Source organism: Leptonychotes weddellii, chromosome 9 (assembly GCF_054177405.1).
Source record: "Leptonychotes weddellii isolate Sample4059 chromosome 9, ASM5417740v2, whole genome shotgun sequence".
NCBI classification, from domain to species: Eukaryota; Metazoa; Chordata; class Mammalia; order Carnivora; family Phocidae; genus Leptonychotes; species Leptonychotes weddellii.
Window position 1 is genome coordinate 51,381,096 of NC_138377.1, and position 25,707 is coordinate 51,406,802.

The window sequence follows — 25,707 nt, forward strand, 5'->3', positions numbered from 1 at the left end:
TTACCTTGATCCCAAAATCAGAAAAAGACCCCATCAAAAAGGAGAATCACAGACCAATATCTCTGATGAACATGGATGCAAAAATTCTCACCAAAATACTAGCCAGTAGGAGACAACAGTACATTAAAAGGATTATTCACCACGACCAAGTGGGATTTATTCCTGGGCTGCAAGTTGGTTCAACTACCACAAATCAATCAATGTGATACAATACATTAATAAAAGAAAGAACAAGAACCATATGATCTTCTCAATAGATGCAGAAAAAGCATTTGACAAAGTACAGCATCCTTTCTTGAGCAAAACTCTTCACAATTTAGGGATAGAGCGTACATACCACAATATCATAAAAACCATCTATGAAAAACCCACAGCAAATATCATTCTCAATGGGGAAAAACTGAGAGCTTTTCCCCTAAGGTCAGGAACACGGTAGGGATGTCCACTCTCACCACTGCTATTGAACATAGTACTAAAAGTCCTAGCCTCAGCAATCAGATAACAAAAAGAAATCAAAGGCATCCGAATTGGCAAAAAGGAGTCAAACTCTCACTTTTTGCAGATGATATGATACTTTATGTGGAAAACCCAAAAGACTCCACCCCAAAACTGCTAGAACTTATACAGGAATTCAGTAAAGTGGCAAGATATAAAATCAATGCACAGAAATCAGTTGCATTTCTATATATCAACAAGACAGAAGAAAGAAAAATTAAGGCATTAATCCCACTTATGATTGCACTCCAAACCATAAGATACCTAGGAATAAATCTAACCAAAGAGGCAAAGGATTTGTACTCAGAAAACTATAGAATACTCATGAAAGAAATTGAAAGACACAAAGAAATGGAAAAACATTTCATGCTCATGGATTGGAAGAACAAATATTGTGAAAATGTCAATGCTACCTAGAGCAATGTACACATTTAAGGCAATCCCTATCAAAATACCATCCACTTTTTTCAAAGAAATGGAACAAATAATCCTAAAATTTGTATGGAACCAGAAAAGACCCCGCATAGCCAGAGGAATGTTGAAAAAGAAAAGCAAATCTGGTGGCATCACAATTCCGGACTTCAAGCTCTATTACAAAGCTGTCATCATCAAGACAGTATGGTACTGGCACAAAAACAGACACATAGATCAATGGACAGAATAGAGAGCCCAGAAATGGACCCTCTACTCTATGGTCAACTCATCTTCGACAAAGCAGGAAAGAATGTCCAATGGAAAAAAGACAGTCTCTTCAACAAATGGTGTTGGGAAAATTGGACAGCCACATGCAGAAGAATGAAACTGGACCATTTCCTTCCACCACACACAAAAATAGACTCAAAATGGATGAAAGACCTCAATGTAAGACAGGACTCCATCAAAATCCTTGAGGAGAACACAGGCAGCTACCTCTTCCACCTCAGCCGAAGCAACATCTTCCTAGAAACAGTGCCAAAGGCATGGGAAGCAAGGGCAAAAATGAACTATTGGGACCTCATCAAGATAAAAAGCTTTTGCAAAGCAAAGGAAACAGTCAACAAAACCAAAAGACAACCGACAGAATGGGAGAAGATATTTGCAAATGACATACAGATAAAGGGCTAGTATCCAAAATCTATAAAGAACTTATCAAACTCAACAGCCAAAGAACAAATGATCCAATCAAGAAATGGGCAGAAGACATGAACAGACATTTTTCCAAAGAAGACATCCAAATGGCCAAGAAACACATGAAAAAGTGCTCAACATCACTCGGCATCAGGGAAATCCAAATCAAAACCTCAATGAGATACCACCTCACACCAGTCAGAATGGCTAAAATTAACAAGTCAGGAAACGACAGATGTTGGCAAGGATGCAGAGAAAGGAGAACCCTCCTACACTGTTGGTGGGAAAGCAAGCTGGTACAACCACTCTGGAAAACAGTATGGAGGTTCCTCAAAAAGTTGAAAATAGAGCTACCGTACGACCCAGCAATTGCACTACTGGGTATTTACCCCAAAGATACAAATGTAGTGATCTGAAGGAGTATATGCACCCCAATGTTGATAGCAGCAATGTCCACAATAGCCAAACTATGGAAAGAGCCTAGATGTCCACAACAGATGAATGGATAAAGAAGATGTGATATATATATATATATATACAGACATATATATATATATACACAAACATAAATACATACACACACACACACACACACACACACACACTGGAATATTATGCAGCCATCAAAAAAATGAAATCTTGCCATTTGCAATGACATGGATGGAACTAGAGGGTATTATGCTAAGCGAAATAAGTCAATCAGAGAAAGACAAGTATCATATGATCTCACTGATATAAGGAATTTGAGAAACAAGACAGAGGAAGGGAGGGAAAAAATGAAACAAGATGAAACCAGAGAGGGAGACAAACCATAAGAGACTCTTAATCTCAGGAAACAAACTGAGGGTTGCTGGAGTGGAGGGGGGTGGGAGTGGTGTGGCTGGGTGATGGACACTGGGGAGGGTATGTGCTATGGTGAGTGCTGTGAATTGTGTAAGAATGATGAATCACAGACCTGTACCCCTGAAACAAATAATACATTATATGTTAATAAAAAATTTTTTAAAAATGTATTTACTTTCCATTTTTCTTACCTATGAGATTGAATTTTCACTTATTTACTGTAGATTTGCATTTCATCTTTTGTGAATAGCCTATTTGTGACTTTTGCTAATTTAGCTATTGGTGAACTGACTTCTGGAGATTATTACTGATACTATACCTCTCTTCAAAGTCATTTCAACAAATTCAACTCTTTCTGCCAACATAAATAAAATCTCAAACTTCAAAAGAAATTGTTCAAAATGGATACAATAATAACATTTCAGATATCAAAATTAATTCAATTTATAAGCATTGGGATGTTTCTGCCCAATAATTCCAACCAGAGGTACCATAGTAATCATTAATAAACAATTATAAAATATATTATTGGATTTCATTTTGCCTCTCAAATATGTTGAAAAACAATACAGTTATTCCTAGAAGCATAGAAAGGAAAAGCATTTTCAGCTATGCCTTTCTTCTGACTAATCATTCATAGTATTGAGTGCAACTAATATTAATTACGTAAATTTTTCTTTTTCACTTCACCTCAAAATCTGGATATGGCCTTTATTCTTTTCCTCCAGGCTTTAGAAGAAGTGGATGTCCTGTCTCAGACCACCCCCCCATCCCCACCTCAACACATCCTCTAACTAGACATTTACTCCTCCTTATCTTTTGGATTTGCTCCTAAGTTCTTCCCTCTTGGTGTTTAATACTCCCTTTTCATTCAGTCCTTGGGTCTTATCTCCTAATATTCTCACATTCCATTACCCCCAAATTACTGACCCCCCCACACAAATTCCTATCCAATCCCTTTCATTTTCCTCAACACAAAGCTTACTGAAACAGAACACTGCATTTATATCTACAGCTTCTATTTTTCTTTTCTCTTCTACCCATGAGGTTGAGTTCTGATCCTACCTATCTAAAAGTGTTATCTCATCTCTAAGCATGAAATAGCTCCCACACTACCCACCCTTCATATTTTTCTTCTGTTCTCCAAAACATGGTTGTCTTTCTTCAAAGCTGGTTATTATTTTGAAGACCCTTGTCCTGGCTCCTTCTGCTCTGCTCATGCTTGCCTGAATCTTAATGATCAGATCTCTCTACTCTTTTACCACTTTTTTCCGTATAAAATCACCAAGTTCCATTACTTAGATGCAAGCTCTACATGAAGAGTTCCCTCATTTTATATTTTTAGCACTATCTTTTCCCTGAGCTTTTAGCTTCTGGTTACATAGAAACCTACCCAGTCCATGACTCTCAGAGCTATATTCCTTCTGCATATAGAACAGAACTCAGACTATGCTGAGTATTCAAAATTATTTTCAGTAGAGGTATCTACATGCTTCATTAATATTCTCTCTCACTCCTTCTCTATACAGTTATTCCCACAATATACCTAGTGATCTTCTAACTTTTTTAGCTTCGTTCAAGGTCTTTTAAAGTTTTCCATAACACGACCTCTCTGAAAGACCAGATCATGATGGACCTTTTATTGCTCTAAATTCCTGGAAATGTTCTTTTGCATAGTACAAACACAATCAATTTTTAAGTGAGTTGAATCTTAATACTGAAAATGTTGCTAAATGATCTTTCATGTCATTTGCATGACCTTGAAAGTTATAATTAAATAATCATCTGGAGCAATGAAAGAAGTCTAAAATTTAATCATTATTACTATAAAAGCCATATCAGTGTGATTCTAGAAATAAGAAAATAAAGTCAACAAATGCAAATGTCTACACAGTTAGCTAGAAAATTCATTTACATATTTTAAGAGTCAAAGAAGAAAATTATCAAAGCACGGGAGCAATTTATGAATCTATGGGTAAAGAAAAAATTATGTAATTAATCTGCAACTTGAATGCAAATATGTAACCACCCCCAAACGGCAGTTATAGAGCAACTTCAATAAGAATTCAGTCTTCCTTAAATCTCTGTATTAGCTCCAGAAAACTGAGAGGCTACCCCAAATTATATGGGAGGTACTCCCCAAATTGATTGAAATAACATACATTTGTATAGTGGTTAAGCATCCAAAAGAAGATGTATAATTAAGTATAAAAATATTTATAAAATCAAAGCAATGCTATTCATACTTTCAGTTAATATGAATATTTTTTGTATATTTATACTATTTAAGAGAATATTGATTAGATTAATGCTTCAATACATCCCATTTAAAATATATAATTAAATTATTATTTTAAACTTGATTTTAAGTTGAAATTAAACAATCTTAACTATTAGACTATTAAATGAGTTTTACCATATTTTATGTTCATATATTAGACTTTTAAGATTTAGTGCTTTAGAGAGACTGTCAATCAGAAAATTGAAATATTTAAGAGAAATTCCATATACTGTATTTACACATGATAAATCATTTGAAGTTCTAAAGACTTAATATTAAGTTTTTGAATGGGACCAAATATTATTCAGCTACCTTTGGCAATGATTACTAGAATATGTTGCATTTTAGAAATAGAATAAACATTTTGTCCAAGCTTAAAGCTTAAGAATTGGTTTTGTTTAAACTTCAAAAATTTAAGATTTCTTAAACTGAAATTAATTTCTACTTAGTAATTTTTACTTGCAAAACCAATTTCAAAGACACACACGCAGCCTCAAATTAGTATTTCATTAATGATATGGAAACACAGGCCACTAAATATGAAAAGATTTACTTGAGGTAAAAAAGTGTCCGAGTCATAAGTAGAACTTAGACCTCAGGAAGTTGATGTTAGTATATAGTAAAGTGACTAATTTCCAAAAAGTCTAAGGAACATGCAGAGCAATTTTAATGAGCTACATCATTAATCAGAATAATGTGTCTAAGAGAGGTTATAGAATGAGAAATTGAAATTATATATGATTTTACAAACCTAACTTCCTAGACAAACACCTCTTAAGCTTCCATGTATTATATCTTTTCTCAGCTTGTTTCAAATAGAGTAACCTATTCTTGAGGAAAAGCAATTGTATAAAGAATTTTTTTTTCATTCAAATTGTTAGAAGACATCAAAGTTTCCTGAATCTGCAGCTTTTGTTTTGAAGATTCCTGTCTCTGTTTCTTGATAAAATTTAACAGGAAAGTCAAGGAGGTAGACAATAGGAATTGAAAAACTCATTGATATTAATAGAATGGAGAGCTAAAATCCTTTTCACCTCTATCAGTGCACGTTGGGTCAAAGTATTACCTCTGAATGAATAACAAAATGATGTTCTGGCTAGAGTACTAGATATATTTATGGGTTTTTGTCTTTGTATCAAGTATACAAACCTCAAATCCTTTAGGAATGAGGTAGTATAAATGAATAGATAAATGAATTTGACCAAGTATATATATAATGGGCCTGAGCACTATAAGCAGACTTAAAAAGCTCTTAAACATATGGCTCAAAATATATTTGTTTACATTTTTCTCTAACATGTCATGTGAGTCTCAACATCTGATTACAGAATGGTTGCAATTATTATTCCAGCCAGCACTGTCAAAACAGTTGTCATATAGAACAGTTTATACCAGCGATACTGACTACTTTAATAAACCCTATTTTATGTGATTTTGATTGAACTGACTAAATACTAATGGAAATGGTTCTTGACATTTTTCTGTTGATGATTGTTAAAACAGAGCAGTCCCAGCACTACCTAGAGGCAACTCTACATTGAAAAACTGAGGCACATGATTTACAAAAGCATCAGAGCATGCTATAATTCTAAGTAGAAATAGTAGATTATTTCAAACCATCATATATATTATATTGCATGTATTAATAACCAGCTGTCTCTGTGATTCTGAGCAAGAATCACATTCTCTGTTTCTTTTTAAAAATTTATTTTGTTGTCAATATAGAAACCATCCAAGTCTGACAATTTATACATTAGGTAGTTGTGTTCTCTCAATTTTTATCCAATTTATGTCTAGTGGCTTAGAAATTAAACAATTATAAGGTATGAAGTTATTTATTTGAAACTGTACTTCTAGAGTATCTGTATTTTAACAGATGCTCCTTTTTAAAATGTCTTTTTTACAAAGGATATACTATAATTTCTCTGTATTTTATTAATAGTGGATTTCTTTAAATTTGTTCTGTGTAATTATCCTTTAAACTGACTTAATATTGCTCAGATATTGACAACAGGACCAGATATTGAGTGTAAGTGTATTTTTGGCTTATGCAAATATGAGAAACATGAACTAAATAAATTAAAACCTCACTCTGATCAATTCTCCTCAATGAAAGCACATGACTAGAACTAAAACACCAAATGTGTACAATATTAAGCCTCAAATAATTCTCCCCCAAATCTCTCTACCAACTTTTTAATTAGGTGGAAGGACATGGACATATTCATGTCTACACATTCTTCATGTCCTTAGATATCCCACATCATCATGTATAATAGATCCTCATATAGAGGTTTTAAATTTCAAACAAATCATCATTATTGCCCCACCATCCCACACCCCACCCATGATTTAAAAAACTGATATACTGACTTCTTTTCCTGAAAGTTCAAAAATACAATTTCAGAATGTTTATAATACATTCTATCTTCTGTTTTCTCAATTCTGAATATTATTGCTGAAATGTACCCCATTTTCTGTGTTTTGTTCAAGGGTAACTCAATACCACTGCAAATTAAAACTATTAAAAACATTACAATAGGGGCGCCTGGGTGGCTCAGTTGGTTAAGCGACTGCCTTCCGCTCAGGTCATGATCCTGGAGTCCCGGGATCCAGTCCCGCATTGGGCTCCCTGCTGCGCGGGGGGTCTGCCTCTCCCTCTGATCCTCCTCCTCCCTCTCACGCTCTCTGTCTCTCATTCTCTCTCTCGCAAATAAATACATAAAATCTTAAAAAAAAAATTACAATAAAGATTTGGGTTTTAAAAGGGAAAAAAATTTTTTTTCAGAACCAGAGGCACCACTTGAATAAATTATTTAATATGTATTGAAAGAGCATAGAGTTTCTTCACAAAAAATGGTCGGCATGACAGAAGAATTTCACCTGAAGGGAAGCAAAACCTTCTGCAAGTACTTGAAGAGTAATTTCAAGGGGCCTCTGCTGCTATTTCCTAGACAGATAAAGCTCAGTTAAAGGAAAACGGTTTAACCTATAACATAGATTTTTTAAATGCCAGATGCAAAGATGAAAGATATATACCTGGTATAAAGGTGATGAAATTTTTATTGAAAAAAATCATAACATTTCTATTCTAGAGGCTCTTAAAGGGAAAACAACCACCTGTTTTGGGAATTGAAGGTAAAACTCTCCTTACCTGCATAAAGATGAATTGGATGACACTTTATGTCAGAGTGGTTGGTCTTATGCACCAAAGAAATGGGGTACAGAAAAAAATTAAAGGACTAAACAAAGCTTACAGAGAATGCTAATTAATGTATGGGGATTTATGGGAATGGTGTGAGACACAGAACATTTTCATTTCAATTTAAGTTGATACTGTCAAAGAGGAGAGACCTCAGATATTACACATGACCAAATACAATGAACACAGTTTTCACTTAAACACATTCTTTATTAAATGTGTGACAAATTTTCTTACTTTAATAATTTAGATGACCTCTAACTGGTTACTCCTTCATAATTGTTCACAGCAATGGCATAACCTCCTGAGAAAATGAATGAGTATCTAGATGGCTGCATGTGTTTAAAAATATCTTGCCAATAAAATGAAAAGTCCATCGTGTATTTAGCTTTTAATTTCAGTTGAAATTGTTCCTTATATAATTCCACTGATCGTCATGATAATTTGAAAGGCAGACATTTCCTTGTGACAGTCCAACTCTAATATCTCATAGGACCTGCTCGGGGCTAACCTACTTACTGTACATGGGATGCTTATGCTCCGTGAACTCCTTCAAGTGCTGTTGTTCACTTTGGGTGACATCCATGAAGACTTTCTTCAACAAAATGAGAGCTTAATTACTCCAGCATCTTTCAGGCGAGTGGACACCCTTCTACCTGTCTACCAGAATTCTGTTTGTTTGTCTATTTGGCAATTTAGATATGCAACTAAAATATATTTGGCATTGGCTAGGTGTCAAATCTAACCTGTGAGTGATTACATACTAAAAAAGACAGAAAATATCTAGTAAAATGATCAATTTATAACATTTGAAAAATTACACTATTTCCAATATATCTATCGGGCTTAAGCACTCTTGACAGTAATCACAATTCAAACAACTTGGATCGAAAATCTTTTTAATTATCCAGAAAAAAGTTAAAATATTACAAATATCAATCTAAAGATGCCTTTTACACAGAGCTGCAAGAATTTTTAGGTCTCTCCTCTCCTCCTGCCATCATAAAGTTGCCAATTTAACAGTTGGTGACTTTTGAATGTAATGTTGAATTTCAATTTGTGTCTGCCCACAATAAGAGTGTACCACAGGGTAGCCTGATAAAAAAATCCTTGGTGGCTCATATTCTTTCCTTTCTAACTCTTACTACATCGTTTGCTACCAATAGTCTTGGTTTCTTAGTCTATTTTTCTCTGAATTATGCTTGTATCTCATTAAGAAGCAGCTGGGAGCCTATGGTTAACAAAATGGACTATTATACCAGCAGAACAAAGTCTTGTCTCTCAGAAATGCTTATTTTAGCTCTAGAATATGGCAAATAAATGCTACAGATATTCAGACCTTATATAAAGTTTAATATAGACTGAAGAGGCTATTTAAATCTGTTTTCTTTAATGAAGTATATCACTGATATCAAACTTAACACCAACTGTAAATTCTACTTACTGCTTTTTTAGCTTCTCAACAAATATTTCCTTTCCAAGAAGCACATAGACTTAACTCTAAGCCAAGAGAAACAACAAGCAAAAGCATACATGTAAAATGAAGAGGATTAGGAACAATATCAGAGGAAACAAAAATACATTCACTAGAGATGTTCAACAGGAGAGACTGATGTTAAGTTGTTGATGGTAACAACACTCTAAGCTCTTCTCATTCTATGTGCAGTTAATTAGACCAAAGGAGTATGACAGGCCATAAATACCGAGAAAAGCTAAAGCCCTCTTTTCTTTTTTTAGGAAATATCAAAAAGTCAGTCAAAGGATGGTGAGAATAGAGAGAAAAGATCATCATTGTTTCAATCAAGAAGTTATTATGAGAAAAAAACTGTTCTGAAAAAAATATTAATTGCATATAAAATAACTATATTTCTCATGTATGTGGATTACATAGCCTGCTACTCTGGTTTCTTTTCTTCTTTTTAGTTGCTCTGTTTTATTCATGAGACCAGGCCTTGTCTTCCCAATTAGACTGTAAGTTTGTTGAGGGATGGCAGAACCAATTATAGATTTGAGCTTACTTTCATTTGTCCCAAGGTGTAGTAAAGGAGATGCTTAAGTAATATTTTTGAATGAAAAAATATTCTGCATATTATGTAGTAAATCTTTTTAAAATTGACTGTTCTGTGTACAGGCCGAGTAACAACTACCAGGTAAGCCAGCTTCTACAAATCCCTGAACAAGAGGGATTAGATTAGATTAACTTATACTAGCATGTCCTGGTCTATATTTTTCTTTTTTTTTTTAGTTTCTATTAAAGTTCCAGTTAGTTAACATACAGAGTAATATTCATTTCAGGTGTAGAATTTAGTGATTCAACACTTTAATAGAACACCCAGTGCTCATCACAAGTGCCCTCCTTAATCCCCATCATCCATTTAACCCCCGCACCCACCTCCCCTCTGGTAACTATCAGTTTGTTCTCTATAGTTAAGAGTCTGTTTCTTGGTTTCTGTTCTATACTTCCATAACTAGTTTTTTCAAAACATACCATTGTCAAAAATCATATTTAAAAATTATTTCCAATTATTTGCTGCAAAAGCAAAGAGCTCTGAACAAACCCAGTATTTATAACTGCTATAAATTTGCTCAGGAAAGAATGGCATGTCTTTTCCCATCACTGCCAAGACAACCCTTGTATACCCTTATAACCTCATGTCCTAAACAAAGCACAGAGATGCTCCAACAAGTGGCTGGGTTGTAAGAGGACCAGCATTTTTCATAAGAGGTGCTATTTCTAGATCGCCAACCAATTACCACAAATAGTAACTTACATGGCATAATTGAGGTTTCTAAATAATAAATTATTTTATATATTGCTTGCTTCATGGAAATTCATTCTGCTGAATATTTATAATCTTCCTGACCTAAAAATATCATAATTTATACGTCAGATGATAGCATTCACAAAGTTAGCCTCCTTCCTCTCACTCTCTTCCATTAGATTATAAATAAAAATATAAGGGAAAAGAAACCAAAAACCAGGAATCTCAACACTAATCCTTAGCAAGATTATTTCAAACAGATGTTTTTTTTCTAATTTTTCTCTTTCTCTTGAAATGCAGTATCAGATCTGAAAGGCCTTGCTTTTCTGCCCTTTCCTGCCTAAATTCCTCTAAAATATCTCATATTTTTCTATTTTCCCATCATCAACACATATATGTTCTATCAGAACTCATTTCTATAGTTTTGTGCTTAAGGCAGTAGGCAGTACCATATCCCCAGTGATACATACAATAATGCAAAGTGTTAATCATGGGGGCAGAACCCAGGGCATTGCAAATTTGGCATTTCCAAAAAGGTCCAGATGCAGTGTGTAGACACTCTCTCTTCACTCATTAGCATTCCATCATCATAGCTCGTGAATGAACAGCTAGTTTTCCAAAACTCACTTCATAAAAAAGGCAAATTTTCTCAGACACAGTAATTAAGTGAGACTACATTTGCACATAAACCTAATGTACTAATTGGCATGTTCATTTGGATCTCCAAATAGCATCTACACCTGTTTCTCAGTGTGTGAAACAAATAATTACCTCTGCCTCTAACTCATTTTAATGAATTTGATGAGAAGACAACTCAAAGTAATTCATTTTCTTTGGCAAGTTCTAGATTATCAAAGCACTGACTTTCATTAAACACATCAGGTGTTTGATTTTTAAAAAGGTCTTCAATGTAACTAAAATTTCACTGCCTTCTAAATGAGGGAGGAGGAAATGGATAGAGGAGCAACAGAAAGAAGGAGATAGTATTTCACATAAAGAGAGGACTTCCAAAACCATGTCAAAAAGCTTTCTGAGAAAATGGATGTGAATTTACTGCCTGAATGAGTCTGACCCCATCCATCACCTTCCAATGAATGATAGATCATTCAATACAATATGTTTGCTCTTTCTATGTCCCTATATTTGACACTTTAAGGAGACAGAAAAACAATGAAACCCTTCAAAGACTAACCTTTTACTACAGCAATTGCTTCTGAAATATATGTGAGTGACAGAAAAAAAGCTTAGAAGACTATTTCTGAAAAATATGTGGCATTTTAGAAGGAAACAAGATCACGAGGTATTTCACTTCAGATAAATTCTAAATCATTGCTACATCTATACAACACACTGAATTAAATAACACAAATTACATTTTAAAATTTGTTTACAGCATAATACCCTCCAGAGAAAGACATGTATCATATGATCTCACTGATATGAGGAATTCTTAATCTCAGGAAACAAACTGAGAGTTGCTGGAGTGGTGGGGAGTAGGAGGGATGGGGTGGCTGGGTGATAGACATTGGGGAGGATATGTGCTATGGTGAGCGCTGTGAATTGTGTCAGACTGTTGAATCATAGATCTGTACCTCTGAAACAAATAATACATTATATGAAAAAAAAAAAAGAAGAAGAAGATAGCAGGAAGGGAAAAATGAAGGGAGAGAAATCGGAGGGGGAGACAAACCATGAGAGACTATGGACTCTGAGAAACAAACTGAGGGTTCTAGAGGGGAGGGGGTGGGAGGATGGGTTAGCCTAGTGATCGGTATTAAAGAGGGCACGTACTGAATGGAGCACTGGGTGTTATACGGAAAACAATGAATCAATGGAACACTACATCAAAAACTAATGATGTAATATATGGTGATTAACATAACATAATAAAATACAATAAAATAAATTTTAAAATATAAAAATAAATAAAATTTGTTTACAGGAGGCATCCATTAAAAATGGCCTATGGGAAGTTACTCTTTATTTTATGGTATCAGTGAGATGGTCAAATAAATATCAATGAAATTATATAAAATCACTGGGGTTGGCATAAAAATTTTTTTGATACAATGGTGGCTTTATAAATATACTTAGTACTATTAGAATTTGGCCTTTAATACTTTTAACTCTGCAGTTGAGCTTCTATAATAACAGATGCTTCCAATGGTACTTTTCTTAGTATTTGAATTTCCTTCAGATTTTATGCTGTGCTTTATGCATGTTTTGCTCATTTTTTTTCTTTTTTTTTTTTTAAATGAAGTACCTGAGGACTCCCATATGGTAGTAAAATACAAGTAGAATGTCATATCATATTACTCTTTGCTGAAGACTGAACAGATTCCAACAGAAATGCAGTGTAAAATTGTATTTAAAAATCCAATGCTTAAAATCACCGTCTTAGTTTGAATTCCCCTGTTAGGAAAACCTGACACAAGGACTGAGATGGAGATGATTTATTTGGGAAATAATCTCAGGAAGTTAGATTGAAAGAGTGGAGAAAGTGAGACAGAAAAGCAAGAAAACTGAAGTGTATTTCATTAAGCTGGTTACCTCTGTGGACAGCTGGGTCTTAATCCCCCACAGGCCCTCTGAGGAATCATGTAGAAGTTGTCTCAGAAACATCCCTCTGGGGCACCTGGGTGGCTCAGTTGGTTAAGCGACTGCCTTCGGCTCAGGTCATGATCCTGGAGTCCCAGGATCGAGTCCCGCATCGGGCTCCCTGCTCGGCAGGGAGTCTGCTTCTCCCTCTGACCCTCCCCCCTCATGTGCTCTCTCTCATTCTCTCTCTCTCAAATAAATAAATAAAATCTTTAAAAAAAAGAAACATCCCTCTGAATGAGAGCGGACTGGGGCCTTTATGTACTAGACTACTCTCATCCATTAGGTGAGGGCTATTCCAGGGGGTGTTATAACCCCCACAAACTCACCCAAGCTGAGAAAATCCCTGTGGTTTCAGGGACAACTCTGAGACAGTAAAGCATGAGTGTTTGAAGTGCACTATTGGACGACTGCACCCAGCTACATACAGGCTGAAATCAGAGGTGGCCAAGGGATGCGATGCAGAGCTCAAAGGGCATCTGCTACAACCATTAAACCCCTTGTGCCTCCTTTTATGTGTATTTAAGAGGCACTAGCAAAGAGATATGGGATAAAGATGTAATGAGCTTTGAAATCAGACCTGTATTTGAAAGCAGTGCCTACCTGATTAGACGATCAGCACTGGGAAATTTCATGACTCTGCCTACAGGATGATAGTAGCTATCTTCTCAGGCTATGGTCAGGATTAAATGAATTAAGGTATAAGAAACATCTGACATATTGCAAGTGTCTGTGAGTGTCAGTTACTATTAGCTTGTGCCACCAATAGTGATAACATCACCCTCATTTCATATGATTTTTATTCACTGAAGCTATTATGGACATTTTCTGATGTCAGGATGTTTTCTTTGCTCAGCTCCATCATTTTGTGTGTGTAGATGCACACACTATGCTAGAAAAAGTACATTCCATCACAGCTTGCTTGTTACCACTATGCTAGAAAAAGTACATTCCATCACAGCTTGCTTGTTACCAAACTATAAGGCTTGTTAAGTTTCAGTGTAACTATTAAATACTCAGAAAAGATTTCCTTAACTCACTAGACTAGGTTAGCCTTCCTTTGTAACTCTTCAGGTATTTGTTACTAATTATATGTAGTTATGCTAAACTGTAAGCTCTATGATGAAGAGAAATGTCCATCTTGTTTTCCAGGGCTATCAATTAATATATTTTGAATTGCACTAATATATCTTAATCACATACTAGGGGAAGTCAATAAAGTTTTTACCCCTCACTTTTATCTGAATGCAGAGATCATGTGAAATCTTGACTGCTAAGAACACATAATATTATACACACTGGCAATACAAACTTTGTATTTTGGCAACGATCTTTGTTGCCAAAAATAGATCTAAGTGCGATTTTTACTTTGACTCTAGAGCACACAGTTGAAAGTAAGCCTGAGGTGATCCTTATTATTCTTCTACAAGCATGTCTACCTTATCACAGAGCCACCACCCTCCTCTAGTGAGTGAGAAAAAGCAGTCACATGCCCAAATATAGGTGAGGAAGGGATACTGAGTGTAAATTTCTGACCTCAGTTCTCTGGAATGATCTGTTGCCAACACCCCCAGATGAACCAGAACATATGGGACACACCCCCCTGGACCCTGTTCTTTTCTGCTTAGATGATGGAATGGGTACAACTACAGATTGCTTTACTCAGGGGCTCATTTTCAGAAAAGAAAAAAAATCATATGTCTTAATCTTTCATCTAAACTTCCTGAGGAGTCCCTAAAGCCAGACTTTTTTTGCATTAATTTCTACATGGAAACAAAAGAGCAAACTCTAATGTTGTCCTCCCCCTAGGTCCCTCTTCTCCTATCATTCAAATCACATTAGGGGTGCCTGGGTGCTTCAGTCAGTTAAGCATCTGCCTTCGGCTCAGGTCATTATCCCAGGATCCTGGGAATGAGCCCATGTCAGGCTCCCTGCTCAGTGGGGAGTCTGCTTCTCCCTCTCCCCACCCCCTGCTCATGCTCTCTCTCTCATATAAATAAATAAAATCTTTTTTAAAAAAATCACATTAACTTTTGCTCATGTTGTTCTCTTTAGTATTTTTTCTAGATTTTCTGACTTGGTTTCCAGTCCTAACTTGGGTTCATCTCTTTATTCAGTTGCTGGTATTTATCAAATATTAAGTATAGTTTGATTCCATTTTCAGTCCTGAACCCTTTCCTGAATTGCATCACAGCATCTGACAGTTCTAGCTTTCTTTACACCTGGACTCATTTGAGCACTCACCTTGCGGACGTTGGATTTTTCTTTTATGTTCCCTACCAGCTCTTAAAAATGATAACCTCAGCTTAAACCTTTCACTCTCTATTGATCTATAACTGGTAAAATTCCTGGCATATTCCTGTCAGGATCCACCCCTGTCAAAACCATGTCTGACTTCTCTTATGTAGATTTATCAAAAGGGCACTTGATGTGAAATTACAGTGACTGGGCTGTCAGCATTACTAATCCTCTCCCAATTACATCCATGCAATTATCTTTATTTGCTGCTCATATGGGTTGGATAAGTGTTCACTACATAGAATTATAGTGGTATTGAAGGGAAGCATCCTGGTGGGTGTCCAATAAATGCTTTGCTGATTAAACTTTGAGACTGTCATTTTGCTCCAGGGATTAGCATGAAACAAACTATTTTGTATATAATGGGTACTCAATAAATATTTGTTGAATTAAATCAAGTGTTTTCTACATGTTCAGCTTTAGACAAGTCTAAAGTACAATACATGGTGGCATCATTTGGCATTTGATTTGGAGCCAGCCCTTCTGTAGCCTGTAACTTTTATGTAGGCTATAATCACACTCACTCTATTTTGGAATTTGGACAATCACAAGGTTGGAGATGACTCTGAAATCAACCAGCTTCTCACACAGCTGCTGTACCGTCTTGTGCAGTATTTCAGATACAAAGAATATTCCAGATACAGAGAATATTTCATAGGGAGAAAAAACAGCCTCTGCCAAACAATGTAATGAGAATGCGGATAGTCCCAAATAGGATTAACAGAAAAATGTTTCATATTTGCCAAATATTTTTATCACAGTGGCTGAAAATACCTACAATCATTGGCAAAGTGACTGCAGTAGTTTCAAACCACTGGAATCCATAGGGGAACTACTCTGGTATAAAGTAGCTTCTCAGAATAACTCACCTTAACGTAGCACTTGACGATCCTTTGAACAATCAGCTGACATGTCTTCCTAAAGGGAAATAAATGTTGAATGTACCAATGAAATACATGACTCAGGAATAGGTATGAATGTTAAGGCTTTGTGCCATAAAATGATGGTTCTTGCTGGTTTATTGTCACAACATGTGGTGTCAACCCATGAAGAACATTATCTAAAGCCAGGGTCTTTGTCATTGACACCGTTTCCCCAGAACCATATGTCCCATCAAGATTTGCTGTTTGTGGAGCCACCCCTAAAAAATATTTAGACGTAAAGGTGCCAAAGAAAAAATAAGCAAAAATAAGAAAATTCTGTAAACAAAAACTTTTAGAGAATGTGGGCTTCTGTATCTACTCCTTGGTGAATCACAACACATATTAAAGGCTGGGGGAAATCCTGTAATAAAGAAATAATTTTAGCTTTATTTCACTTAATAGGTCCTTCATTTCTTTTTACATAACCTTATCAATACCCTATGAACAAAATTTTCTTTATACACTTGGAGAGATGCTTCTCTGGAATGCAATCCACAAATGAAGAGGATCTCTAGAACGTTTCGTTATTCTCCCCTTTTGACATGAAAAATACTAAAAGGCCTTTTATGCCCAAGACTGCCTTTATTACATGCTTCAGGATTTGTAAACATCTGGTTTAATTGAGTAATCCATTATGGATTCCTCTCTGATTGTAACTTTTGTAGCAACTAAAGTGCTACTTTCTTGCTGAGCATAAACTCCCAAGGATTCTCTGACTTGGGTTTTCCAATTAAAGATTCTGTCCTGTCAAGTCTTTTTTATCTGGAGTTCTCCCTCAAGGAAAGAACAACCTTTACTTCTATGCCTCAGAATAAAATTTATTACTGGCATTTAGCCAATATATTCACTTAGTTTCACAGTTATTTTAATGAATATTATTCAAATTCTTACCAGTTATAGTCAATAGACTCTACACTCAGAATATGAAAATGATCATAACACAGACCCTGACCTAAGAGAATTCATATTGTAAAGAGTAAAGAAGAATGCTAAACAACTAAGTACAATTCCATCAGGATTATGATATTTTATAGGTCATTGCAAAATACTATGGTAACACATTAATATTATTAATTCCAGTTTAAAGGACTTGGGAACAGTCCAAGAGGTTGATAAACAAAAAATGACTATGTATTCCCCAGGTCAAAAATTCATTCCTTTTTGATGAATATTCATTTATAAATATTTATTGAACACCTACCTTATGCCAGGCATCCTTCTAGGCATTGGGGGGAGGGGCACAATAAACAAGAGACATATCTGCCTCATGGAGCTTATTTTCTAGTAGTAAATATAGATTATACATGAAAAAATAAAAATAAAGCACATACTCATTTAGAAAATGATAATTACTAAAAATTAAGGCAAGAAAAGTAATCTGAAGAATCTGTGGCAGAATACAAGGGGGAAATTATAGTAGAAAAGGCAAGAGGAATCCTCATTAAGGTAACTTTTGCATAAAGTCCTGAAGGAAGTGAGGAAACAACCCTGGGAATATCTGAACATGGTCACTCCAGGCAGTAGGAACTGTGAGGGCTGAGACTACAAGCTGTACGACTTCCTAGCATGTCTGAGGAAGTGAGAGACCAGCATGGCTGCAGCAGCAAAGAAGAGGAAGAGAGTAAAGGGAAATGAGGTCAAGAACTAAGAAGGCCTTTTGGTGACAATAATGACTTTGGCTCTTACTTAAGAAGACGCTCCACGCAGGGGTGCTAAGCAGAGAAGTGCCATGATCTGACTTACACATAACCAAATGTTAAATATAGCACTTGAATCACCATATTGGGAGTAGACTGAAAGACAGTAAGAGTAAAATAAGAGAGATGAATTAGGGGGTTATTAAAATAATATAAATGAAAGTTGATGGCAGCTCGGTTCACAATGATACAGTGGGATGGGAAGAAACATTTGGAGTCTTGAGTATATTTTGAAGGATTTACTTATAAATATAGAAACTGAATGAAAGAGATAAGTCAAAATTACTTCAAGTTCTTTGAACTGAGTTACTTGAAAAATGGAGCTGCCATCAACTGAGTTACAGAAGGCCTAGGATGGATGAGTTTTCTTAGAAGAGGGAATTTTTCTTGAAGTGTTATGGTCCCTTATTTGCCTGCACCCCTTCCAAGACCTGGGGGAGGTCCTAAAAATATGTTCACATGTTCAAATCTTTCTGTGAAATTTGCTGAAGTAAAATATTTTAACTAAGATCAGCTGACTACTATTTCTCTTTACCTTGTCTTCCCCTCCATCATAATTCTCCTCCTACTTGATGGCACTGGAACGCCTGTGGGTACTTTTGGGATCCAACTTAAGATCATTTAAATTGAGAATATGATTAGGTTGAGTCTAATGGCATATATATGTATATATATATTTATATATATGTATAGTTAAGTTATTGCTAGCCACTCTACTATATGCCAACTACTGATGTGATGATTCACCTGGCATCGTGACATAAAGGTGAGAACTGGGAAGTGCAAATGAATATACTCTATAGCATCTAGGAATAAATCTATGGATAAGAGAGGATAAAAAGGATTGAAATGTACTGAACCAGAATTTAGTCATGGAAAATTCTTCTACTAATCATACATATAAGACTGTTGGTGCAAGATTCTACATTTATTGTCAGCTAGTCAAAACAGAAGTTTTCTTCTACCTATACTCAATAATGCAGTTTATACAATTATGATCACAATAAATATTTTGTGAGAATCATACAAAATAAAATTTATCAGAATTTCTGTATCTGTAGAAGTACTACAAAGAGGGAGTATTCTATGTGTGAGGTCACATATTTGATGCATTACAGTATATGAGGTCATATCTTAGTATATCTGTTGCATCTTATTCTTATGAAAACTGCATTTCCTTGAAATTATTTACAAAAATGCCACCTCGAAACTGAAATGGCCTAAAAAATATATACTCCAATGATAAACCTCCTGTATAAATATATTCATCACTAAATCAATGGTTGTTACATTGAATAGACTCTGGTATTTTTTTTATAATCCAATTCATGAAGAGACGTGAAGTCATATTAACATATGGGAAATATATTTATTTCTCAGTTGACACAAAATAGTGACACTAACCCAAAAAAATCCCCATAATATATAGCTATAGTGAATCAATGACAAGCTGATTAATGACCATGAACAATTCAAATAGTACTTGAGATTGGAAAATACAAGGGAAAACTCTATGTGCCCTGAAATCTTACAATTCAGATAAGAAAACACTTGAAAAAGCTTTTGCCAACTTATAATAATTCTAAAACTCTACATGACATTTCCAATTACAAGTTGTGAGACATAAACATTTCTAACATATAAAAATAAGAACAAAAAACAATCATTGAGGGCGCCTGGGTGGCTCAGTTGGTTAAGCAACTGCCTTCGGCTGGGGTCATGATCCTGGAGTCCCGGAATCGAGTCCCGCATCGGGCTCCCTGCTCAGCGGGGAGTCTGCTTCTCCCTCTCCCGCTCCCCCCTCTTGTGCTCTCTCACTCTCTCTCTCTCTCAAATAAATAAATAAAATCTTTAAAAAAAAAATCATTGATGTTAGAGGAATAACCAAATTATCTTTTTCTTCTCTCCAATATAATTGATATCATAAAATTATTGGAATATGATGGGATAATTGCAGGGTAGGTTACCAAGTTGTGGGGGAGAAAAGTATTACAGGGGTTTTTTAGGCAGTTTATTAACAAAAATAGCATGTTAATTTTCTGGATTTTTAGAAGTTTAAGGTATTTGTCAGTTTTTAAAATTTGTAATCTATTAATATTTCTTTTCTCGTTCATCTATCATGAGGATTATGACAGAAAACGTCTAGAGTGATTTGAACAGACTATTGTAAGAAATATGGATACTGATGACTCTGTTGTTGAAAACTCAGAATGAAGTAAGGAGCATGGTAGATGAAAACTAAATTGCTCAGAGGATATATGAACCATCATGAATAAACTGTTAGAAATATGGACACAGAAGGTACTTCCAGTGAGGGCCCAGGAGGAAATGAGAAACATGTTTCTAGAAACTAGAGAAAGGTGATCCTTTGTTATATAGTGGCAGAAAGCTTAGTGGAACTCTGTCCTGCAGTTATGTGGAAAAGAAAATTGGTCAGTTTTGAACCTGGATATTGAGCTGAGGAGATTTCTAAACAAGTGTTAGATGATCTTCTTGAGGCTTAGAGTAAAAATATGAGAATTTAAGAGGAAAAAAAATGTCAAATGAATAGGAACCAGAACTTCAGGATTTGAGAAACTTTCAGACTATCCAGATCCCAAAAAATGCTAAAATTAAGAGATTCACAGTTAGGAAGCATGCTCTAGACAAACAAAACACACCCAGGAATGTAGCTCTACAAACTTTTGCCTCAGAAAGATCAAGGGGTCGAAGTATTCAGTTACATGAAAAGCTCTTTGAACAGACTAAAAGTGTGGATCACAGCTCTCATTTAAACCAGGAAAGGATCTAGGAAGTTTAAGGGCATTTTCCCTCAGCTATCTCAGCAAAAGTCAAAAATAAGAATGGGATTATCTAGGAAAGAGCTATGGACAATCCTCCTGCTAATGACATAAATCACAGTGACATATACAGGAGACTCTCAAGGTTCTTAAGTACTTTATACAAGCAGAGACACCACCACCTTGGACCAAAAGGAACAAGGAGTCCCAAATAAAAGGAGGCCATAGCTGTGCACCACCACACCCTCCCTTCCAAATACTACTGGCAGGAAACAAGCTGATAAAACCATCAGCTGTAAACACTTGCTGCCTTTTATGAGAAAAAGAAGAATGACTCAGAGCGGAGAGCCTAGAGGCTAGAGGGTAGAGCCACAAGCTATAAAGGATTATCCCCAGGTCTTGAAATCTAATACAGTTTTCCAGGTTGAGTTTCAAAATTTCTTGGGACTGGTGACTCCTTTCTCCTTCCATTTTATCCATTTTTCAACCAGGATGTCTATAAGTATTATCTTACATCTGTCCCATCACATATTATGGAAGCAGATCATTTGCTCTTTAGTTTCACATGCCCATAGATGGGGAGAAAATATGCCAAAGACAGATTATCAAAGCCTCAAGTATACCTAATCTGGATGATATAGATAATGATATTTGAGATTTTTCAGCTGATAAGATTTAGGTAAGACTTTGGACTTAGAGTTGATGTTGTAACGCATCAAGACTTTTGGAGGATTTGGGATGTGGGATGAATTGTATGTATTTTTTATGTGGGAAGAATGTGAATCATTTGAAGCCAAAGAGTGGACTGTAGTAGGTAGAATAATGGTCCCTCAAGATGTCCATTGCCTAATGTCTGGAGCTTGTGAATATGTTAACTTATATGGCAAAAGGGACTTTACAGATGTGATTAAGAATATAGACTTTGATGTGGGGAGATTATCCTGTATTATATGTATATATAATTGCATAGTCCTAATAGTGAAGAACCTTTCCTGGCTGTGGTCAAAGAGAAACACAATGATGGAAGATGGCTCAGAATGGGGACACATGACAAGAACTTGACCTGCCATTACTGGCTTTGAAAATGGGTAAAGGGAACCATTAGCCAAAGAATTCTGTGGCCTTGTAGAAGTTGAGAATGACCTTTAGTTTATAGCCAGCCCAACAACAGGGACCTGAGTCCTACAACCACAAGGGATTGAATCCTCCCGGCAATTCAAATGAGCAAGGAAATGGTTCATTCCTCAGAGCCTCAAGAAAGGAGGAGAATGCTGTTAACATCTTTATTTTAGTGCAGTGATAGCTGGATCAGACCTCTGACCAACAGAACTGTAATTAAAAAAAAATGTTGGTTAAACCATTAAGTTTGTGGTAATTTGTTATGTCAATAACATAAAACTAATACAGGTGTTATTGAAAACTGAACTTGCTACTTATAAAAATAACATGAAATTCAGTGTGGTTGAGGCACAGAGTATTTAAGCTAGAGTAGCAGGCAAAATAATGAAGCTACCAAGAAGGGTGGGCCAGATTATGCATACCTTTTCATCTAATGGGATTCTTAGTTCTATGAAATGGGGACCAATGATAGACCAACTATAAAAGGAAACGTTTTGGAAAATGAGCAGAAACTGAAGCAGTTCTAGAAGGCCAAAAGCAATAATTATCCAGAACAATGCTTCCACCATCATTTGGCAAACTGCTGCTGAGTCCACAAATGCACAGATTTTAACCAGCACTTTGATTTTGCCTCAGCTGCTACAAATTCAGTTCCAGACATAAATGTTCTGAAAAGCAAGTCCATATCAAGTGCATATATTCTTTCTACAAGGATGTTGATGGAGTTCCTCTGACTTCTACAATGAAAGACAGGGATTTCCCTATTGTAAACATTATACTTAAGAGAGGAGGAAAATAGGAAGGAGGAATTCTCACTGAAAATGACAAATGGTCAAGTTTTGTATGTGTCACAAGACTCTTAGTAGACTTTAAGTATAAAAGACCAAGGCTAATTTACCAGACATATAAGGTAACTTAGGAATGCACAATAGCAGATCACATCCAATTGCCAGTATGTTCTGATGAATAAAAGAAACCATAGAAAGAGAAATGCACTTTTTTTTTAAGATTTTATTTATTTATTTGACAGAGAGAGACACAGCCAGAGAGGAACACAAGCAGGGGGAGTGGGAGAGGGAGAAGCAGGCTTCCCACAGAGCAGGGAGCCCGATGTGGGGCTCCATCCCAGGACCCTGGGATCATGACCGGAGCTGAAGGCAGACACTTAATGACTGAGCCACCCAGGTGCCCTGAGAAATGCACTTTTTAAAAAAAACTCAATCCCAAACAAAAATCAATGTTATTTTCTATTTGGTAAAACCTGTAAGTTCTCAGAACCATGTGATCTGCAGCTTTCAAAGTGAGTAGGGCAGGTAAATATCCAATTGAACATGACCAGTGACTCAGCAAAAGAATTCACAAGTGTGAGAAAGACCACCACATGTACCCACATTGTTGTATACTAAAATCAACATCACTAAACAGTCTGAGTAGTCTGGAAATCTGGACACAAAGAAACTTCTGTACCATCCTCTGTTGGGAAAGGGAAAGAAAGGGTTTCCTTTAAGTAGTGACATCTAAAAGCTATCATTTCCTTGGCATGTACTGCATTCAGGTACATTCTACTAATTGTTTGACATGTTGCCCTCATAAGAGCTCTATGAAGTGGGCATTATAGTACCCCTTTTACAAATAGAGATTCTGAAATACAAAACTTGAGAATTTGCTGAAGTTATGAAGATAGTAAGGGACAAGGGACAGGTCAAGACTGAATATTGGTTATGGTAGGAAAGAAACATACAATGTCCCAAAGAAGAACTTATATATTATCTCTCTCTCTTCTCCATTAAGCAGGAAGAACACTGGAAAAATTATGAAAAGCAACACTTTCACAACTCTAGAAATTAAACAAAAGATTGCAATAATTCCAGGGCCACTGATTCAAGAAAAATGGCTGAATCTCAGCAAAAACAGTGTTCTTTGTGGCATGTGACTTGTCACAACAAAGGGATCCTCCATAAGATTAACATTTGACAATAAGAAAATAGAAAACTTGAACAACATCAGAAACCAACTAGAATTAAAGCACATCTACTCAAGAGCAGCAGACTACACATTCTTTTCAAGTGTACATGGAATATTCTCTAGGATAGACCATATGTTAGTTCGGAAAATAAGACCCAAGAAATTTCAAAGGACTGAAATCATATAAAGTATCTTTTTTTTCCTTAAGATTTTATTTATTTATTTGAGAGAATGACATAGAGAGAACATGAGTGGAGGGAGGGGCAGATGGAGAAGCAGACTCCCCACTGATCAGAGAGCTTGACAGGGGGCTCATGACCTAAACCAAAGGCAGATGCTTAACCGACTAGGCCACCCAGCCACCCTTAAAGTATCTTTTCTGACAACAGTTTAATTATAAATTAATAACAGAAGGAAGTTGTTGAATTCACAAATATTTGGAAATTAACACACATAGATAACCAATAGATCAAAGAAGAAATCACAAAGGAAATTAGATAATACTTTACTATGAATTAAAACAAAAACAACACTTAAAACTTATGGTATTCAAAATCCCTTTCACAAAGGTAGCACGAAAGGCAAAGAAGGAAGCCCCTGCCCCTCCCAAAGCCAAAGCCAAAACAAAGCCTTTGAAAGCCAAGAAAGCGGTGCTGAAAGGCATCCACAGTCACACACACACACACACACACACACACACACACACACACACAAAAACTGCATGTCACCTACCTTCCCATGGCCCAAGACACTGCCTCTCTGAAGGCAACCCAAATATCTTTGAAAGAGCACCTCCAGGAGAAACAAGCTTGACCACTATGCCATCATCAAGTTCCCACTGCATATCGAGTCAGCCATGAAGAAAATGGAAGACAATGACACAGTTGTGTTCATTGTGGATGTCAAGGCCAACAGGCACCAGATCAAAGAGGCTGTGAAGAAGCTCTATGACACTCACGTGGCCAAGGTCAACACCCTGATCAGGTCCGATGGAGGGAAGAAGGCATAGGTTCAACTGGCTTCTGACTATGATGCTTTGGTTGTTGCCAATAAAATTGAGATCATCTAAACTGAGTCTAGCTGGTTAAATCTAAATATAAATTTTTTCATCATAAAAACAACAACAACAAAAACATGGTATTCAGCTGAAGTATTTCCTAAAGGGGAATTATAGCTGTAAATCTCTACCTTAAAAAAAAAAAATGAAATATCTCAAATCATTAACCTAAACTTCTACCTTAAGAACTAAAAAAAGAAAAACAGACTATATTCATATCAAGCAAAATGAAAGAAATAATAAAGATCAGAATGTAGGTAGAAACAGTAGAGAAATTGAATGAAGACAAAAGGGTTTTTTAAAAAGATCACCAAAATTAATCAGGTTTCAGCTTGACTGACCAAGAAAATTTTTAAGAGAGAGAGAGAGAGAGAAAGGAGGAGGCAGGAAAGAGACTCAATTTATTAAATCAGGAATGAAAGAGGGGCATCACAGTAACTTCTTCCTAGAAACATCGCCAAAGGCAAGGGAAACAAGGGCAAAAATGAACTATTGGGACCTCATCAAGATAAAAAGCTTTTGCACAGCATAGGAAACAGTCAACAAAACCAAAAGACAACTGACAGAATGGGAGAAGATA

General features: G+C 35.9%; 1 protein-coding gene and 1 long non-coding RNA gene across 2 annotated transcripts in view; both read right to left on the bottom strand.

Moving 5' to 3' along the window:
• The window catches only part of LOC145723449 (uncharacterized), a 92,174-nt gene extending 79,862 nt beyond the window's left edge, over positions 1 to 12,312 (bottom strand). Inside the window, exon 1 of the long non-coding RNA XR_014148510.1 lies at positions 7,881 to 12,312. This is a non-coding gene — a long non-coding RNA (uncharacterized LOC145723449). The remainder of the gene's footprint in view (positions 1 to 7,880) is intronic.
• LOC145723448 (uncharacterized) overlaps positions 1 to 25,707 on the bottom strand; it is a 1,060,322-nt gene that overhangs the window by 558,770 nt on the left and 475,845 nt on the right. The gene's annotated exons all lie outside the window — the stretch shown is intronic.